The 14515-nt window shown below is 38.7% G+C and overlaps 1 protein-coding gene across 1 annotated transcript in view; it reads left to right on the top strand.

Moving 5' to 3' along the window:
- Nucleotides 1-5251: 5251 nt before the first annotated feature.
- tspan4a (tetraspanin 4a) overlaps nt 5252-14515 on the top strand; it is a gene marked incomplete at its 5' end in the record, with an annotated part of 155192 nt that continues 145928 nt past the window's right edge. Inside the window, one exon of the mRNA XM_083916516.1 lies at nt 5252-5336. The remainder of the gene's footprint in view (nt 5337-14515) is intronic.

The following is a 14515-nucleotide window of genomic DNA, read 5'->3' on the forward strand; positions in this document are numbered from 1 at the left end:
TGTATTGTGCAGAGATGGCGTTTTCATTTCACGCACAAATGTCATTGAGGGAAAACCCACGTGTTGTGGTGGGGATTTCTGTCAGAGAGCTTTTTTTTAATCAATATTACAAAATGAAGCTCATTTGTCACCTTTTAATCTCAAATTAATGTTAGGGTGCACTCACACTGTCCGTAAGATACATAAGATACTTTAGTGAGTTGCCTGTTAGCGAAATGCTCTGAGAATATATGCTATTGTAGGGCTTTTATTGTGAAAGGTAAAGACTTAAACTGTCAGAAAGGTAACTGTGATGTTATGTAAGCAAAACTCCTCCTCCTCATCATCATCATCATCATCATCGTCATCTTCGTTATTATTATTATTTTTTATAATAATTGTTATTATGCGTCCGCCCGACAAGAACCCCCAGCAGCCATCGAGAAGTTTGGTTTTAACATCATGTTATGAATATTATTATTATTATTTTATTATTTTAAGTTATTATAAGATTTTTCTAACTATTATTATTGTTATTATTATTATTATTGTCTTCATTATTATTATTTTTATAATACTTGTTATCCTCATTATTATTATTATTATTATTATTATTATTATTATTTATAATTCCAGTATAGACGCAACACATATATTAACCTCAGTTACACTTTACTCCATTTACACCACTTTTACATTTTATTATATATATATATATATATATATTATTATTATTATCATCATCATCTTCATTATTTTTATCTTTATAATAATTATTATTTTATTATTATACGATTTTTTATCATTATTATTATTATTATTATTTATAATTCCAGTATAGACGCAACTCATACATTAACCTCAGTTACACTTTACTCCATTTACACCACCCTTATATTTTTTGAGTTTAGATCAAATACATTTTTAGGCCGACTGCTTTTCCACACAGAAAACTGATCAGGATTGGAGCAGAATCGATAATGTCATTGGTATCAATAAAATCATATCCGTTCCCATCCCGACCAGCATTACCATGTGCACCACAACCCTGTAGCAACAGTCTGACATGTGTATAGTGTACTGTCCAGCTCATGCCTCTATAAAATTGCTTTACATTTTATATCTGTTTAGTTGTATGTTGAAGATATTGATATTGAAACATCCATTAATTAGATCCCACCAATATTCACAATGAAAGGTTCAGTACAGATCTTTGTAATAAACCAGAGAAGGTGTCAACAAGATCGAAAAGCCTGTTAGCAAGTATCTGGAGCCAACATATTTCAGTTTTTGGCTCTATAAAACCCACAACCTGTCATGTCAGATAGCTTGTGTGCTAATGAGCAAAAGAGGAAACCTCTCACCTCTTTGTTTAAACAGTAAAATCAGTTAAATATTTGAAGCCACACCAGAGGCATGGCTTCAGGGACGTCTGTCAGTTGGTCGGCCGGTTAACCACTTTGGTTCAGAGTGAAATATCTCAACAACTTAATTGTAATGATAAGTGAAAACATTTGCGTTCCCCTTAGGATGACTTTTTAAAGGTACAATATTCTAAAAAGTGAGATTTCCATGTCTTTTTTAAATTCTAAAACAGGTCGATGCGCTATATAAAAACTGTGAAAGTATGAAACACACATAAAAATGCATGCAGCCCGTATTCAGAAACTCTTTAAACCAGTACAAGGACTTCTGATGTCACAACTATAGGATATATAGGTAGAAAGTGTTGCTACAGTGCCTTCTGATGACACAACTATAGGATATATAGGTAGAAAGTGTTCCTACAGTGCCTTCTGATGTCACAACTATATGATATATAGGTAGAAAGTGTTGCTACAGTGCCTTCTGATGTCACAACTATACGATATATAGGTAGAAAGTGTTGCTACAGTGCCTTCTGATGTCACAACTATACGATATATAGGTAGAAAGTGTCGCTACAGGGCCTTCTGATGTCACAACTATACAATATATAGGTAGAAAGTGTTGCTACAGGGCCTTCTGATGTCACAACTATACGATATATAAGTAGAAAGTGTTGCTACAGTGCCTTCTGATGTCACAACTATACGATATATAGGTAGAAAGTGTTGCCACAGTGCCTTCTGATGTCACAACTATACAATATACAAGTAGAAAGTGTTGCTACAGTGCCTTCTGATGTCACAACTATACGATATATAGGTAGAAAGTGTTTCTAAAGTGTCTTCTGATGTCACAACTATACGATATATAGGTAGAAAGTGTTGCTACAGTGCCTTCTGATGTCACAACTATACGATATATTGGTAGAAAGTGTTGCTACAGTGCCTTCTGATGTCACAACTATACGATATATAGGTAGAAAGTGTTGCTACAGTGCCTTCTGATGTCACAACTATACGATATATAGGTAGAAAGTGTTGCTACAGTGCCCTCTGATGTCACAACTATACGATATATAGGTAGAAAGTGTTGGTACAGTGCCTTCTGATGTCACAACTATACGATACTGTATATAGGTAGAAAGTGTTGCTACAGTGCCTTCTGATGTCACAACTATACGATATATAGGTAGAAAGTGTCGGTACAGTGCCTTCTGATGTCACAACTATACGATATATAGGTAGAAAGTGTTGCTACAGTGCCTTCTGATGTCACAACTATACGATATATAGGTAGAAAGTGTCGGTACAGTGCCTTCTGATGTCACAACTATACGATATATAGGTAGAAAGTGTTGCTACAGTGCCTTTACAGTTGTTTCATGGCTGCAATTGCGTTGCAGAGACACAGAGAGTGCAGATGTGGAAGAAGCGGAAATGCTGACCAATCAGAGCAGACTGGGCTTTTTCAGGAGGAGGTCTTAAAGAGACAGGTGGTTTAATGCAGCATTTCAGACAGACGGTGAAGACAGGTATATTCAGACAGACATTCATTCATCTTCAACCGCTTGTCCCTGACGGGGTCGCGGGGGGCTGGAGCTGATCCCAGCTGGCATTGGGCGCAAGGCGGGGTACACCCTGGACAGGACGCCAGTTTATCGCAGGGCACATAGAGACGAACAGAGACAGACAACCATTCACACCTAGTAATCAATTAACCTAACACGTGCATGTCTTTGGACTGTGGGAGGAAACCGGAGAACCCGGAGGAAACCCACGCAGACACGGGGAGAACATGCAAACTCCACACAGAAAGGCCCAAGCCAGGATGCGAACCTGGAACCTTCTCGCTGTGAGGCGACAGTGCTAACCACTAATGTACATGTTGAACATTAAAGTGTAAACATGTTTTTAGTAGAAATCCAAAATACAAGTATGAACATGAAAATTAGCACGACGTATTTCTTCAAATAGTGACCTCAACTATAAAAGGTAGCAGGCCTTTATTTGAAGCAGGCTTGTATTTGAGTAGTTCTTTATTTGGTCATATTTGAGTTGCTTAGTTGGCTAGCACATGTATATGACAGCCACTGGGACTTTATTCACTCTTGTCATTCCTGCTGATCGTGGTGGTGCCTGCTGCCGTGGTCCTGCATGACGCTTCCTGCTACTATTATAGTCTATAACCTTAGCTGTGCTTGTTTCTACTATTCTGCTGTATTAACTGCCATCACATATAAGTCATATTCACATTACTATAGATATTATTATAGTTACTGGAAGTGTGTCCGTCTCTGTCTTTGTGTCTGTCTGTGTCTCTCTCTGTCCATCTGTCCATCTGTTCTCTCTTTCTCTCTCCTTTTCTTCCTCCCCAACCGGTGCAGACAGATGTCCGTCCTCCACAGAGCTGGGTCTGCCCCACGTTCCTGTCTGTTATAGGGAAGGTTTTCATTGCCACCGTACTCTACAGGGGAATTGTTGGGTCTATGTAAATCATAAATGAGTCATAGAGTGTGGTCTTTACCCTCTCTGTAAAATGTCCTGAGATAACTTTTGTTATGATTTGGCACTATAAATAACATTGAATTGAATTGAATTGTTTTCCCTGGCCTTTATTTGCTCGTGTCGTTAACACCCCCTCTCTGATTGGATGAGGAATGCTTCCCTGGACCTCAATGAAAGACAGAAATACACTTGTGAAGAAGAACAACATTTCAGAATACCAACCATTCCTCAAGCTCTTCACTCCCATCAGTCCCCCCCCCCTTTTTTTTTTTTTACAAACTCAACACTTCCTGTATCCATTTCAAATTAAAAACACTCCAGAACAACAGACTGTTGAATATAGCATGGTTATATTGTTGAATGTATAAAATGAAAGTGATGGAAATAAACATTATGCTTCGTTGGCATGCCCATATATGACAGCCACTGGGACTTTATCCACCCTTGTTTCCCCTGGCCTTTATTTGTTTGTGTCGGTAACATTATTCAAGCCTCTATTTGTTTGTGTCAGTTACATCCCCGGCCGTTATTTAAGCCCTTTATTTGAAGAATTACGGTAATATGGGAACTTTTAGTGATCTCTTAATGTTCATCTGGCGCCATCACCAGGTCACCATTTCAATTTATATCACTAGTTTGGTTAACGGCTAAGTACTGGCAAAATGAATCAGCACTAAACACAGTCAGCATGTTAGGATCGCCATTGTCAGCATGCTGAAGTCTACAGTGTGCAGCCTCACAGAGGTACTGCTACGGCTGCAGACCTTAGTTTTGTTCTTCCTTCTACAAGAAACAAGAACATGTGGATTTTGCAGTGAAACATGGCAGTTTGACCTTTTGCGCTGTATCCTAAAAAGTATGAAAAAAGTAAAGAAAACAAGTATTTGACAGTAAACATACAAATATGTACAAACATTCACAAATGTTATGCTACAAATTGGCACAAAGCAGTGTCTAGTGGAGACACGCTAATAGTCATATGTGATTTATTATAATCCACATTAGAGTTTAATCTTACCGACAGATTCAAAGCCTCTTTTATATGGTGAGCTGTGAAAATACTTTTGGTTTGGCTTATAAACAGACCGGGGATGGCCATTTGTATCTTATCATAAGCGGCTATTTGTATTCATCAGATGCTGCTTTTCAATCGCCAACTGAATCTGAGCAAATTAGCTTATAAATTACTTTAGGAAACTGTCAGAGGGCCAACAGCTTTACAAAAGATGATTATATTCTATTGCATGCAGTAGCTTTACTCACCACTAGATGTCAACCTTTTGCTGTTTTCTTTGGCTGGTCAGTGAGAGAGAAAGAGAGAGAGAGAGAGAGAGAGAGAGAGAGAGAGAGAGAGAGAATCTGGAGAGAGGGAGAGAGAGAGAGAGAGAATCTGTGCAGAGGAACAACTTGGGAAGTTTTGTCATACACTGAGGGAAGAAGGGGGACAGACGGGAGAGAGTGTAGAGAGAGAGATAAGTGAGAGTGGTAAGTCATTTTCACATTTCTCTTAATGTATCAACTTACTCTTATCCCTGACTTCTCCCCTTCTCTACTTCCTGTCTTTAATTCTGTATTCCAGCTCCAATGTCAGTGACCTTGTTTGTTTTACAGATTTAACTTTGATAAATAGGGAGCCTACGCTGGCCGTGTTTGTCTAATTAGAAGGGATCAACTGTATCCTGCTTCCATTTATCTTACGTAAATTGGTTAATGGATCGTGTTTACTTAAAAGTGGCATTACATGAATCAAACTTGAGCTCACTCAGTATGATTTGTTCATAAAAGCCACAGTATGTGTCTGCTTTTCAGCCTTTATATAATCAGTTGTTTTTCTGATTGTGGAAATGTGGTGATGTGTGAGAATGAAGCTCTCTGATTGGACGAGGAATGCTTCCCTGGACCCAGAAATAAACTTGTGGAGAAGAGAAACATTTCAGAATACCAACCATTCCTCAAGCACTTCACTCCCATCAGTTTTTTTTTTCCTTTTTTCTGGAGGGGTTACAGGAACTTAAGGCCTCACTGACTTCTCAAAGCCACGGCTGGCTGGCAGAGTGCAGAGGAATTCACTGCCATACAATGTGCCCTTATGTGAGGTTAGCAGAGGTCTTACATGCTCCCAGATGAAACTGCTCCATATTACATGTGGCACATTAAAAATGTATCTCAACTTTAATGAAAGCTACGTTCAAGGGGAAATCTAAACAGTTGAAACAACAAGATGTTCCTTTCCTGCGCCCGTGTTTTGTGGTGTATTTTCTTAGTGTTGCATCAGTGGGATTTGAAAGCAGACAAATCTTTTTAGCAACGCTAAACGGCAGGTTGGGCATCAGTCTCTTTGAATCAAAGAGGATTTTTAGTGTCAGACAGTTAGTGCTGATTCTCCACGGTTGTACACCAAGAAATGTTTTGTCATAGAGTGAAAGATGTACTTGTATGTGCACTGAAGGAAACCACAAAACAAGAATGCAGTGCAGAGACAAGACATTTGAACAAACAGCACCACTCTCCCTCTGTACAGAGCTACTGCGCTTTCCTCAAATATTAAAACCCCTTCCTTTAGGAGGGGATGTGTAGTACGAGCCATATTCCAGAAATCACACCCCTTTCTTTTTCCCAGCAACTCAAACATAAATAAATAATACACACTCTATTGCCACTTAATTAGGCATGACTATCTAAAACTCTTTATTTATTCAATCTTTATTGAGATTAATATGACCTGAATTTCTACCATTGTTGTCCATGACTAGCGCTGACATGCTTCTCTGTTTTGACCTGCCAGGGGACTACAGATGAGAATTACAGTTATGTTTTAAACTCTACACATTGAATAAGTGAAATAAAGTAAATATCTCTTTTCCAAGAGAGACGCGAGAACAACAAACAGTAAAAAAAAATACAACGAAACTAGACGATAACAAGGAATTAGAAACCATTATGAGAAATGTAAAAATAAAACATTGATAAAGCTTTGCAAACTCCAAGGGGAATGTAAGTTGAGTTTGCTATAGTGCGTACATGAGGGATATCTCCACAGTTAAGTGGTACAGGATTGTGTGCTGTAGTTACTAGATTTAAATGAGAGAAGAGATGTGAGATAATTTGGTAGAGCTTCATAATGAACGGCAGAGTTTACTTTTTCTTCTAGACTGTAAGGAGGTCCATCCAACCGTGTAATACGGAGAACAATGATGTGCAAATGTGTCATAAAGCCTAATGCATTATGATACACAGAATTTAACAGCTTAAGTGTTGATGAGGCCGCATGACATTACCAGAATATCACCATCAAGGACAAACATGAAGGATGACTGCATAATGGTTTTACGGTTGGAAGATGACAGACATCCTTTTAATTCTCTACAAGAGGCCGTTGGACTTTAAATTTTCAAGTTAACTTTTGAAAATGAATGAAACTTTAATGATAGTCTGCTCCCAGGCTAAATTCCTTAATATTTTTATGATTCTACAGTAATGATATGGGAGCCGTTTAGAGTTTTAATGGCAGGTAATTCAGAGTAATTGGTGAAGATGGAGAATACGATATATTCGGTCTTTTCTTCATTCAAAACTAGAGTTTTTCCGATACCATATTGGAAATGTACTCATCCGATACCATGTAGCCCAGAAAAACTACTTTAAAAGTACATTATTTATGCTATATTTTCATTATGATTGACTATGATGACAGACTGTCAATCTAGATTACAAAAGACAGTTATATGGCATTCATTCTCTGTATTTGGTCATTTGTTTAACCTGAGCCGGATCATGCACAATTATAGTTCTCAGAATCAGAATCGTCTTTACTGTCATTATATTTGGCACAGTCAAATCCTCTCTTACATATATCAAAACAATAGATAAAAACAGAATAGAAACAGAAACACAAAGACAGTCACATCCATACAGAGTTGGTATTGGATTGGTACTCAGTATTGGTATCGAGAAGGAACAAGTGGTATTTAAATATCTCTGTTTAAAACTACTGTGATTAAAGAGCGATACTTGGAAAGCCTCAATGACACACTTAAGACGAGTCAGGGTCTGGGCTGAGGTAAAATTGTATTATCAGCAAAAAAATGGATGTTAAAATATTGATTTGGAAGGATTGTGTTGTTTATGTATAGAGTAAACAACAATGGATCAAGGATAGAGCCCTGTGGCATCCCATTTCTGATAGGACGGACATAAAGGATGACCGCACAATCTATAGTTTGGATGAGGCCGTCATTCTTTGATTCTATACACGTACATTTTAATATTTTATTCTTGAGTCAAATGTTGAACATGAGTTTTGAATGGCTCAGCAAGGCTGATAGGTGCTATTTAAGTTTTAATGACAGCGCTTTGCTTTGATGCCCAAACCCGATCAGGCGACCTGCAGGGTTGGGTTAGACTGCTATTTCTCCAAATTCTGTCAGGTCTGAATCGGGTCGGCTTCATATATATTTCCAGGATATCTATTCAACTTACACATATGGACAAAAAAGTGGTGTTTAGTCAGGTTTGGGAAATTATTTGGGTTCATGTCGGGTCAGGCCCGTTCATAGTTCTAGGTCAGAGTCACTGGGGGAGGTGGAGAATACAACGTACAACACTCAGTCTTTTCTGCATTTAACACCAGTCTGTGATCAATGAGTAATGACTGAAAGGCATCAAAGGCAGATAATGTCGTCTTTGACAACAGACCTGCGAGAAATCTTTATGAAAGCTTCAATGTTCTGTTTGTTGTTTTAAAGAAGTGTTGATTCAACTTCAGGGTCGTTTGGTGGTTGTAGTTTGTGGTGCAGAAAATGAATTGTGTCATACAGAGGTGTTACTATTGTTCATTGTGCCCTCATTGGTATAAATGTGAATATATATTAGCAACACCTGTCAGTATAGTTCAACGCAGTTCAACAACTTTAGCGCCAAAAGTTCAACAGTTTTAGCTAGGTGTACCTAATAAACTGGCACCTAAGTTACTATTTAAATAATATAATATAAATACATTTTTATTTCAATCTTAACTTTGATTGATATTCAAATAAGCACTCAAAATGAAATGATGAAATAATGACACATTAAGTTAATTTCTTGATCAACAGTGATAATGAATCATTTAAGTCATTTAAAAAAAGTAAAACATTAAACATTTGTTGGTTACAGCCACGAAAATATTACTTTCTATATATTATATTAATATATTAATAATTATATTAATTTCTTCTCATAAATTATTGAATCCGGTTGTGATTTTTGTTTTAGTCAAACGATAATAAATATAAAAGGCATTATTTTGCGTAAAGTGACTAATAATTACAGATGTGCCATCCGACTTTTTCATTTTACCTTAATTTCATCTGCCAATAGTAATTACCAATCCAATACCTTTGCTCTTTTTCTAAATTGACAGCTATCTCATTAACAAATAAGACAATAGTATGCATCAGGGATTGCTATGGCACGAACAATTAAGTTAAATTAATGTAATTTATACAGGGTTCCCACACCTTCTTATTCATCGAATTCAATGATTTTCAAGAAGTTTCCAGGCTCAATTACCTCAAATTCAAGGACCCAGCACAGTATAGTTTCAGACACTGATCAAGGTTGATTACTGTTACACCGAGGTTTCTATAATGAGAAGTAGCAGGCTCTACAGAAGCTCACGGACAACAATTAAAAAGAGAGAGAGAGAAAGGGAGAGGCTTGATTGTGTGAACGTGTCTGTGCTGAGCTACAGTGACGGACGGCCTCCTGCCTTCTCCGACACAGAAAAACAATAGGCCTGCGTGAAGAAAGAGACAGAGATGGATTACTAACTAACTAAGTATCAAAAGAAATTCATTCAATTCTTTTCTGGCACAAAATACTGAAAGGAGCACTGTGTAGGTTTTTCTCACGTCTTGTGGTAAAATTATATATTGCATTCAAATGAAAAGTGCCATGAAGCTATGCACCGAATTACAGAACCGAGCAATGAGAAAAGCTTGACATTTTGACAGCAACATTGACTTACATGTTGAGACGAAAGCAGGCGACTTTGGAAATCTTTCTCTCTCATTAACTTTTTCCACCTGGGAAAAACTACCCCGATGTTTACCCTTGTTTTCTGAACTTCCCGGTTACGTTGCCTTTTTAATTCATGTTTTGCTTGTTTGGCAACGAGGATTCCTTCTCCTGTGGTGTGGCGTAAGTGTGATGTTGCATTATGGACAAAAGTGCAGTGCAGGCTTTCAAATTTGCCGGGGCGGTGACAAGTGCGTCTCGCTGAGCTGCTTCTCCAGTCTTTCACAGTCACGCTTGCTCTCAGCGAAAACACGTTGAACCCATAGACTTAATAAAAAAGGTTTAGATGTACTGGTACACGTAGTGCTTTATGTTCCCATCGGCCGTTCATTGTTTTTCTAAGACCGGAAGGACATGGAAGCCATACAGCTTAGCCGTCTTGTGGAAATACAGATAAGAAATTATTAGCTCAGGATGATAAGTCAGATTGTTGGAAGAGGTAATTGTACACCAATCAGGACTTAGTTATGAATAAAGACGTTGATTATTTAAAACACTTCACAGTGTCCCTTTAAATTCAAGCACTTTCCCCCTCCTCAAATTCACAAACTTTTAAGGATTGTAAAGCTGAAGTCGGTAACTTTCTAACTTTGCTATTTGCTGATATTGTCAGTATATCTTGACAGCCAGACAGTTCTCATTCACAGTGTGTCCAATACTGCTGTTTTGTCATAGCTGGCATTCCTGTAAACCTGTCCGCGGTGATTCGCTCACACCAAGTGCTCCAGAATTAAGACCGCTGCTGGTTGGGGTCGTGGATGGGTCAAACACCAGACTTTCACCCATGAGACTAGGGCACATGTCCGGCTAATGTCCCCTTATTATAACTCCACCCAAAATGATTCCCTAACCCTAACCAAGTGGTTTTGTATCTTAAACCTAACCACGTAGTTTAATGTGAGATCACAACATAAACAATGCGTTAACCCCATGTTTTAAACAGCAACTGGGCGCACCGGAAACATCAAGCTTTTGACTCACAAAGCTACCTGGTGCAGCGAACGGGAGCGTCATGCACTTTATGCACAGGGCTACCTATAGGGCATTGACAAGTGACGCATAAGGGTCCTGACAAAACGGCAGTATGTGACGATTTGGGTGAGAACGGGTTGCAACAGCACAATGAAACAGACGATCTGTGAAGAAAGTAATGACATCTTAAGACATCTCCACCGCACCCGACCTACAACAACCAGTCAGAGCCGAGGGGTCTCTGACGCAGCCGATAACTGCTCTGAACTCTTATCAAGCTGTGAAACTAGACAGCACTGATAAAATATTAGTCACGATTCTGTTACTGCACTGCTTATTTCTTCTTACTTTTGTGCGTTCATTGTACCGTTTAGCTGTTGAATATACTCAAAAGTGCTCATGACACTCAGTACAGATGAGTGCTAAGCTTGTGAAATGAATCATACATCAATGATAGCCTTATTTAATACAGAAAAAGCAAAAAGCATATTGTCAATATTTTAGAGACCCCCCCAAAATTTCCCAAGCCATGTTTTCAGGGAGCTCATGTCTTATTAACTCCCCCTGGCTCCCCTGTAGTTTGGACCCTGCTGTTGCCTGCAGCTTGTAAAATGTGGTAAACAAATGTAGATAAACAGGGAAACTATAGGGAAAAAAGTAAATTACATCTCTGAAATGCTCCTGAACAGCACAGATTGATGAAACAATTTAAGGGCACATGCTTTTATTTATAAACAAACGGCTCATGTTATATATACAGTATACCGTATATGTACTGTATATATATACAGTACTTTGTATATATATATATATATATATATATATATATATATATATATATATATAACTTAATGACTACTGCTGATGAAGTCTGCCACTCTTTGCAGCTCAGGGTGACCGTCAGGCTGCCTCAACACATTCCAGGATGTGCAGACAGAGACAGTACAGAGAGGGAGGCAGCTTGCTTTTACCCCATGTCCTCCCACGTGTCGCCACCTTCTGTGTGGCTGAACTGATGACCCTGGCAGATGCCCACTGTTTACACTTAGCCTGTAATCACTGGCAGAGACCAAAGCTGCTGCTGGTACAGTTTTCAATCTGTTTGATGGAAGCAGTGAAAATATGTTTGCGAGAGAAGGTGTCGAGTGTTTTCTTTAATTGTCACAGCTGGTGCTATTTCTTCAACTCGAGCTCTGTGGCAGACTTGTGGGCTTCTCTGGGTGTGGCAACTCTCTGGATAATTGCGCTGAACACTGGCCCAACTGAAGGTGGATATAACAAGGCTGCATTATACTGCTGCCTGAAGGTGTGTTTGTGTGTGTGTGTGTGTGTGTGTGTGTGTGTGTGTGTGTGTGTGTGTGTATGTGTGTGTGTGTGTGTGTGAGAGAGAGTGTGTGTGTGCATTGCTCTGCTCTAAATTCACTCACCCACTTTCCCCTCAGTTCTGTGTTCCTTCAGTACCTTTTTTTTTTTGTGCCAGATTTCAGCCGGTCCTCTCTCCCTTTGTTCCCCCAGTATATTTTATGCCTTCAGTTTTCAGCCTCATGTTCTCGTTGCCTGTTTTTCATCAGTCCTGCCAGAGGAAGAAGGATGATGATGAATATACAGATATTCAAGGTATTTCTTTAGTTCTGATCTTTTCTCCTTCCCGGGTAGAAGGAATTGCGTGAGTAGGGATGAAAAATAAATAGTATCTTAAGAGAATTCCTGACTGAGGTTACAGAAAATGATACAGGACGAATGCCCAGAGTGAAAAAACACAATGTGGAGCAATGAAAAAAATGTTATCCTATGATAAACCTGAGAGGGATGCAACACTGCAGACCATCAATTATAGGTACAGCATACCACAGCAGGTATGATATACTCCAAAGTATGATAAGGCCAATATAAATTAATTATCCGGCAGGGTAGATAAGGAACCGGGAGATTAAACTTTAATGGTTCTGCTTGGTCAAACAGGGCGGCAGCAAACTGTAATAGGATATACCAATAAAAACACATGATATTAGATCAGTTTTTTTATCAGGACCACCGATGCATATTAATTTTTCCATGTTTACTACATTACAAGTATGTCCTCATTAAGATGTGGCTTTTCAAAATACATTTTAATTGAATGATGCAACCAAGGGCTGTAGTTAGGAGTCCTACATGCAGGTTCATTGTCTTCTTTATTATTGTAACTATTACCAAACTACCTACATGGATGCAAAGAAGGCAGGTCCCCTAAAATGAGGTTGGTGTAATGTATAATTTACTGTTCCTTTTATGTTATCAATGAATTACAGTCTCCCTTCTATTCAAAAGTTTGGCTTCTTGTTCTTTGGCTGTGATGTTTGAGCTTCAGTGTGCAGAGTTTGACACTGGAAGGCTGTTTTCACATCCAGCTGCTGAAGCGAGAACGTTTCTCTGTAATCCCTCTAAATCTCAGTTTAACACATATCCATGCAAGAAGGATTTGTATCATCGCAATTAGTGTCGAGCCAATCATGGCCCAATATGTAACTTGATGTGCAAAAGTCTCCAGTGCACAAACACTGGAAGTGTTCTTTGAAGTTAGGTAGGAGACATCTTGTCTCCATGAACAATGTTTGCATACTGTAGATTCTTGATTCTGGAGAAGAGGTGATAACAATTCAATTTAAAACATCAGACACACATTATTATATTTAAAGGAGATTATTTTGTAGTAGTCTGAAGGAGATTTTTACATTTTAGACTAAGGGGCATTTCTAGAAGAGCACAGACCTCCGCCAAGTCACGCCCTTCCCTCACAATGTTCATTCTATAGGAATTTTCGCAGTCAGAAACACATTTTTCCAACTATTCTGACAGCACATGAATGCAGCAGAAATGCCCAATCTCATAATGTCAATGAAAGTGAAAAATAACGACGTATTAGCTTCCCTGAGCCATGCTACACACTCCCACCTAGTTTCATGAAAATCTGGCCAGGAGTGTGTCTGTTAGCGGAGGCAAATATAGGCTGATGTAGACAGTAGTCAGGATCTATCTGCACAACGGATTTTCAACTAAATCTAAGTAAAAACCTCATCCATCCCCCAAAATATGGACTTCAGTGCCCTCAATGCTCTGACCCTGATGCTAACTAAAATAAAAAAGTATCATCTTAAAGCAGTTTGACATATCTGGGGTATACACATGTGCACATTCTTGCCGCAAATTAGATAAGATGGATCATTTCATATGGGTCTGTGAAGTTTATCTTAAAGTCATAATCTGTAAGACTTGAAACACCCTGTTTCTAGCGGCCTGTAGTGGTAAGATGTAATTGCAGGCGAGTCTGTTCTCTCAGAGCGCTCCATATTATCAGGTTCACGGTTCCGATGTGTTTTGACTTTTTCTTTTTATTGACACACATTCATGTTGTTGTCGATGTTCCCCTCTTAAATCCATACACAAACACACACACGCGCAGCATAAACGGCAGTGACAAGTTCCACCGGCAGACCAACCGCTGTGAACAGCGTCACTAATATGGTGGTTTATTTAAATTTAGAGAGGGAATGTTGCCACAGACACACGGATTGGATTACTCAGCAAAAAGGCAAATGTTTTCATTAGAGGCTCATATGATCCATCACCATTGTTTTAACTCACTATTTTATTTG

The sequence above is a fragment of the Echiichthys vipera genome (assembly GCF_963691815.1).
Source record: "Echiichthys vipera genome assembly, chromosome: 1".
NCBI classification, from domain to species: domain Eukaryota; kingdom Metazoa; phylum Chordata; class Actinopteri; order Perciformes; family Trachinidae; genus Echiichthys; species Echiichthys vipera.